Consider the following 7,312-nt stretch of genomic DNA (forward strand, 5'->3'; position numbering starts at 1 on the left):
GGTTTTCGATAGGCTCGTGGGGGTAGATAGGCATTTTGTGGAGCTGGGTACTGGGAGAGTGATGTACGACTTTGGGAGTTCTGTGGAGAGAAGTGGCATTGGGGAGGATCATCTAGTGCATAAGGATATCCACGGGATGATGTCGAGGCTGGAAGTGTTGATCGGGAAAGCCCATTGGATCATCTTTTCTGTTTTTCTTTCTTCCACCCAAGCTTATTGGGATGTTCTGAATATTTTTCGAACAACTCATGATTTTTGTTGACTTGATTCCCTCTTCTAATAGCTCCCCCATTTTTAACACATCATTGAAAGGCTTTCCCAGGGCCGGGATCAAATGACTGAAGTAGGTGGGCCCCTGAGCTTGTAGGAAAAGATCAATCATTTCTTCTTCACCAATCGGGGTATTGACTTGAGCAGCCTGCTCCCTCCATCTGAGCCCAAAATCTCTAAAGCTTTCCTCTGGCTTCTTTTCCATTTTAGATAGGGAGGAGCGGTCTGGGGTAACACCCGATCTGTATTGAAAGTATCGAACAAAATCTTGAACAATGTCACCTAATGTAGGCCACTTACCAACATCTTGGCGATTATGCCATTCCAATGCTGCCCCAGTCAGGCTCTCACTGAAGTACGCCATCAACAAATTATCTTTCTCGCCAACACTTCTCATTTTACTGCAATAATCCCTCAAATGGGCTACCGGATCCCCACACCCATCACACAAGTTAAACTTTGGCACTTTAAACCCCGCAGGCAGACGAACGTCGGGGGACATAGACAATTCTTTGTAAGACATGCTACCCTGGTCTCCCGTTCCTTGCTTGTTCTTTAAGGACTGTTCTATGCCTTTCAGCCTCCTGGGTATCCCATCTCGCCCCTTTCTTCTTGTGAACTTTTCATTTTCAACATGAGGCTCATCCTGCGGGCCCTGCTTGTATGAGTTGGGAACCTTGTGGGCAACCTCTGAGGGGTAATATTGGGCATCGTGAGCTTTGAGCGAGTGTTCATTGTTGGGGATGGTGGATAAGATAGGAGGACAATTTTTGGGAAAGGTAATTGGAAGATAAGTGACGGAGCTACTAGGGTGGTTGGGAAAGCCATGATAAGCGGGTGGATCTGGAGAGTATGGAGGATCATCTGGCATTGGGTCCGGAGTTTGGGTAAGGGCAGCATCTAGGAAGCTAGGTGGTGGCGGGGGTGGTGCCTTCCCAGTCATCCAAGCCTGATACATGTCCGCCATGTGTTGTCTTAACATCTTTACCTCTTCAACCAACCCATTGTCCTGTTCAAACAACTGCTTCCGGGCACCGGTATCAACCAACTCAGTTCTGTTGTTGTCTGCCATTGCCTTTTGACCTTATGTTGTAGAGAAGAGTTACCACTTTAAAAAACCACAAAACAACCACCCTTCTTCTATGAATATAACAAAATGAAGCCATCACGTTAGCGTTAGGGCATTTAACATAAGATAATCTCACTTTATGTGCAATGCACCTAGCCACAATTATCGGTTTTAAAATGACTTTGAGGGTACAACGGTCAGTTGACATCATCCCAATTTGTTCATTTCAATCCTTTCTTTTTTTTGCTTTTCTAGCACTTCTTGGCTTGCCCATTTTCCTTCATTTCTCTTTTTTTTATCATCACTCTTTTCTTTCTCTCATATCTCACATCCCACAATTTCATCTCTTTTTTTTGTTTCCTTCTTTTTGTTTCCTTTTTTTTCTTTTTCTTGTAATAATAAAAAAATGATTTGATCGAACCCTATGTAGGTTGCCTACGTATCATGACCCCGTATGAATCAGATCTTTGCGTAGTTCTGGAAGATCGAGAGTAAAGCACATAAACTAACGTTTTCTTTTTCATTTTCTTCTTCTTTTTTTCTTTTTACCTTAGTGACTAATCCGATGAGAAAGAGAAATAAAAGAGGCAAATCTTTTTTTTTGAATTTTCTAGACTGAATGTTCTCCAACCTATTCTAAACTCAAGCTTAATGAACATGTTTTTTTTTTAAACAAATACTCTATTAAGGAAAATCCTAGAAGAGAAAAACCCTTTTTTTATTCATTTTTTTATGAAAAAAATCTAAAGAACAAACCACAGAAAAGTATTTGAATTTTCATTTGCAAGATTTCGAAACAAGCAATAAAAAAATAAAACAAAATATTTTTGGATTTCAATTTTCATTGCCTAAAGGAAAAATTCTAATGATAGACAAAAGACATAGTATGTTTTTTTTATGTACAATATCCTAAAGTTCTAATAAAAATAAAAAGAATTTTTTTTTTCATATTTCACTAATTTCCCAAAGAAATGCCTCAAAAAAATCTTTTTGGATTTTAGAATTAATACCTTAAAGAAAAATTTTAAAGAGGTACTAAAAGAAAATTCTCTTTTTCTTTTTTGAATTTTGGTCCCAATATAGTAAAGGAAATATAAAATCAATTTTTATTTTGATATTAATTACCTAAAGGAAAAACAATCTCAAAGGAATTTTATTTTTATTTCTAGAAGTATTCTAAAGAAAACTTATAACGAAAATATAAAAACGCAGAATTCCTTTTTTTTTTTGGATTTTTGACTTGTAACACATTTCCAAATGCAAAATAAGAAATGCAATAACAAAAGACTATGCAAACTTAACTAGACAATACAAACTCTAACATCACCTAAAAGACTAAATACTACTATACAGGACTAGAAAATAAAACAAAAACAATTGACTCAAAAACATAAAATGGCTCCTCGAGCAGCTCCTGAATGCAGTGATCCTGGGGTATCTGTCATGCTCAAACTCCAGTAAGTAGATCCAGTAAGTAGACCCACGCCTGTATGAGAAAACTTTAACCAACACTATGTGAGAAAATAACACTCCCTATTAGACACATGCAAGACATAATTGAGGCTATTTTTGCAAAATGACTTATTTGGCCAAAAGGTGGCTAGAAGTGCAAAATTTGGCTAAGACCCCGCAAAGCCAAGAACTTAAGATTTACTAGGAAGACCGGACCCTATATGGGTTGCCTATGTGTCCCGCCCCGAGAGACGAGGATCGGGTTCGCGTAGTTCGGGCAAATTGGATACGAGCGAGAAATAAAAATAACAACTAATTTAGAGAAAATATTTTTTTTCTTCTTTTCTTTCTTTTTTTTTGAAAAATGATGAAACATGTAAAATCTTTTTTTATTTTATTTTCTTTTTCCCCTTTTTTTTTTGATTTTTGATTTTTGAAAAATGATGAAAAAGTACAAAATCCATTGAATTTTTCAAGCTCTTTTTTTTTCTTAACAAAAATGTAACAGAAAACATAATTAGGCCCCACGCGCTTTATCTTCACACTTCACCCTCTCTTTTTCTCTCTTTTTTCATTGTTTTTTTTTTCATTTCTTCATTTACCCTCAGCTATCATTGGTCCGCCAAATGACCCTTTTACCCTTGAATAATTGCAACATGTAGCACATAAGATGCATCAGGATGGTCTTTTTTTTGGGGTATACCTATCCTAGACGGACCCAACCCCTGTGTTGAGTCCCCAAATTTGAATGCACATGATGCAAACAAACATTCCTACTAGGGATCCGACATGAGGCTGAGTTATTCTAGGTTCAAAACCTGGGTATATGTTCTAGACTGTGTACCCGAACGGACAACTCGAGTTGAGGAGGGGGCTACGTACCGGGAACCAAAAGGCCATCCGGCTTAGTAACTTGTCCGAGCCTCTTCCTTATTTCAAGGTATGACACTAACAGAATAGGGAGTCTCGACCAACGAGCACATTCCCGAAGATGAGGAGAGAAGGGTTTCGTAACAGTTTATATATAGTTTCAGATAATATCAAATCGGTAAAAGCAACATTTAGCACATTAGGGCCCAAACAAGTAATAAAATCAGATAATAGATAAAGCCAAATATAACAATTCATCTAAGCTCGAATTCTGAACCGGGAACCAGAGATTCTGGGTACGATCCCCAGCAGAGTCGCCAGAGCTGTCACACCTCCTTTTTACCTACACCCCCTGGAAGGGTGTATAAGGGAGTTTTTCCAACTTAAAGGACAATAGAAACGGGATTTATTGTTAAAAGATTCAGAGTCACCACTTGGAAGATTTATGGTGTCCCAAGTCACCGGTTCCAATCCCGAATTGAGGAAAAGATTGACTTTGTTTAACAGTCCACGAACCAGAAATCCGGGTAAGGAATTCTGTTTACCCGAGAGAAGGTGTTAGGCACTCCCGAGATCCATGGTTCTAGCACAATCGCTCAACTGTTATATTCGGCTTAATTATCCGATTTTAAACAATTATGAACCTATGTGCAATTTTAGTTTTAACCGCTTTTATTCATTTTTTAAAGAAAATTGCAACGTTATTAAAACATGTCTCGAACCACGTCACATAAATTCACCCGTGGCTTTTGACATATTTTAACATCGCTGTTGAGATTTGGATTTGGGTCACATAAATGCGCACCTGAGTTTAGGAAGGTAATTTTAAGATAGCGCGCCCAAAGTAGCTACGCATATTTGGATTATTTTCCTAATCTTTGAGATTATTGGGAAGGCCATGGTTGTGGGAGTTCTTGTGGGAAATCATACTAATTTTCATTTCTAATTATATGGAATTGACCAAACATTTAAGAATAGATATGGCACCAAATTTCTAGCATAAACTTCAAAACATGATAAAAAAAGATCGCTCTATCTAAGCTGGAATTGGTCACACTTATACAAACAAACCTATTCACATTAAGAACAAGAATACATTTGAACGCAAAATTTACTTCAATGACCTACCAAGAAAATACAGGTAACCCATTAAGTACTAAAAATAAGTAATCCAGTATGACAAAGCTTAGCTTGAAAACAGAACAATTATCAAAATTGAATATATAAGCACAAAAATAGTCATGATATTCATGTTCATGTAATAATACTGCTCCCAACCTATTGAGCCATTAAAGAAAGACTCACTTCTTTCATCATTTCGTTGGCAAAACTTGACCCAACAACACCAAAGTTTATACAAACACACACGATCCATTCAATGAACTAAGTGACTAAGTAATTAGAAAAATCATATAATACTAAGCTAAATGAAAGCGAGAAAAATGAATTTCTTATCACTTTAATTCAATACATATCAAATGATGAGTTCAAAACAGTAAGCACCTAAAGTTAATTTAAAATAAAACTTTGATTCATGGGCTTCAATTAAGTGACAAAAAACTTAAATATCCTCCAAAGAACAGTCAGAACATGAGAGGGAGCAATTACAAAAATGATATGAGAAGTAGCAATTACAACAATGCAACACCTAGAAGAAGAAAGCTCAAATATCTGATAAGACGCCCATATATTCATCAATAAGGGGGAAAATTACAACACCTTTTAAGACTAATACTCATACCTGGAATGCAAAGAAACTTGAACGCCAAAATAGAGGATCAATACAATGAACTATCGACGGAACTCGAACCGAACACCGACGACAGTACCTCGACGTGCGACTAAAACAGACTCCTTGGACAAAGACCTCCGACGAACTCGAAGCTCGCCGGAAAGAGATGCTAAACGAGCTTGAGTTGATAAAACATACTAGCTGTTCTGTTTCATGGGTGTCTATGGAGGGTGGTCATTTGGCATGGTGTTTCTGTTGCTGGCGACGGACAACGACTGGTGGAAGGCTGGGCGCTAGATTTTGGGTTTGTCCGGCGGGTCAAAGCTGATGAGATGGGTGGCGGGGAGATGGGTGTTGATGAGCATCTGGCAACGAGGATGATGGAATGAGCAGATGGAGTCGTTCGAGGTGGTTACTGGTGGATTTTGGCTGCTCTTGTGTCTTGGTTGAAGAAAATCAAGTTTCAAGGGCTGTTGTTTTGCTGAAAGAAAATGAACGATGGGGGGTTGCTTATGGTTTCTCAGCGGCGCTCATCTTGTGTGTGGAAGAAGGTGACCGCTAGGAGGGGGCTGTCCGACGATGGCTAGGTTTGGAGTAGAGCTGAAGGTTGCTATGGTGTTTTGAGATTGGGAAGAAGAGGAAGGGTCAGCGGCATGTATAGTCTATTAGGGTTTTGCTAGGGTTTTTCATTGTTGTCTCCATGAAGAAGATCAAGCGGCTTGTCTTCCTTTAGAAGAAGGTCACGACTGATTCCATGAAAGAATCTGTCCCCTTAGAGTCTCTTAGGTGTTAGTCTATATAGGCTTAGGGTCTAGGTTTATATTTTGTGTATTTTGCCAATTAGTCCCTAGGTCTTTTGTGTGTTAGGTCTTTAGGGTCTTTTTATTTATTTCTTTGTTCCAAAGAAGAGTCTATAAGGGTCCCTAGACTACACAATGCCCTTTAAAATAAGATAGAAATACTACACAATGCCAAAGCTAATCCTAATTAATTAAACTAAACATGAAACTATTTTTTGTGTTTTATTTTGAAATTATATAAAGATAAAAATAGGGTACTATTTTTTGTATTTTTTTTTAAAATTTATGAAAAATACATAAACTAAAATATTTTTTATAATTTTCATTTTTCTTGTAATAAAATAAAGTAAAATAGTCAAAATGAGTTGAAATAGCTATATTAAGCCTTAATTAAATATTTACGTGCTAAAATATGATAAATCTTGGGGAGGGTCAAAACTCACATGTCTACACCAGGTATCTGAGCTATCTGCATATCCTTGGCTATAAAGGAATCAGGCCACATGTAGTTCAGAAGTAGGAAGAGTGATGGCGCTTACTGAGGTGGAGAGCCGATTGAGGTGCCGTCGAGGTTCCGGTCCGCAGTCCTATTATTACATCAAATCAAAATCTTAAAGAACTAAGCAAGCCTATCAGCTATGAGTTACAAGATTCCTATCTATAAGTCTACGGAAGCTTGATCTTGAATTTTGAATGGTTCTTCATGCAGACTTTGATTTGAACCTTGATGCTTGCTAGCTACAGGTGCTGATTCTTTCATCCACGACTTCTTCAGATCAAGACCGGATATGCAGTGCTCGTAACTTCAACCATGTCTTGAGCAGTTCACATCTTTCATCTGCTTCTGCATTTGGATTTACTTCTTTTTTTTTCTGGATTGAGACTTCTTCTTTTGGGTATCTCGGACTGTTGACTCGCACTGTTGGGACGAGATTCTGCTACTTCTAACTTGAATTGAATTCTGATATGACTTCCCTCATTGTTCAGGTGGGCGCCTGCTACTGACCTGAAATTTGAAGTAACTCTGAAAAGAATTTCCTCGTTCTCCGGGTGGGTGCCTGCAATTAAAACAACAAAGCAAACAAAATTTTCTGCCCCAGTTTGCACTAGGAAGATTTG

The sequence above is a fragment of the Nicotiana tabacum genome, chromosome 8 (genome assembly GCF_000715075.1).
Source record: "Nicotiana tabacum cultivar K326 chromosome 8, ASM71507v2, whole genome shotgun sequence".
Classification (NCBI taxonomy): domain Eukaryota; kingdom Viridiplantae; phylum Streptophyta; class Magnoliopsida; order Solanales; family Solanaceae; genus Nicotiana; species Nicotiana tabacum.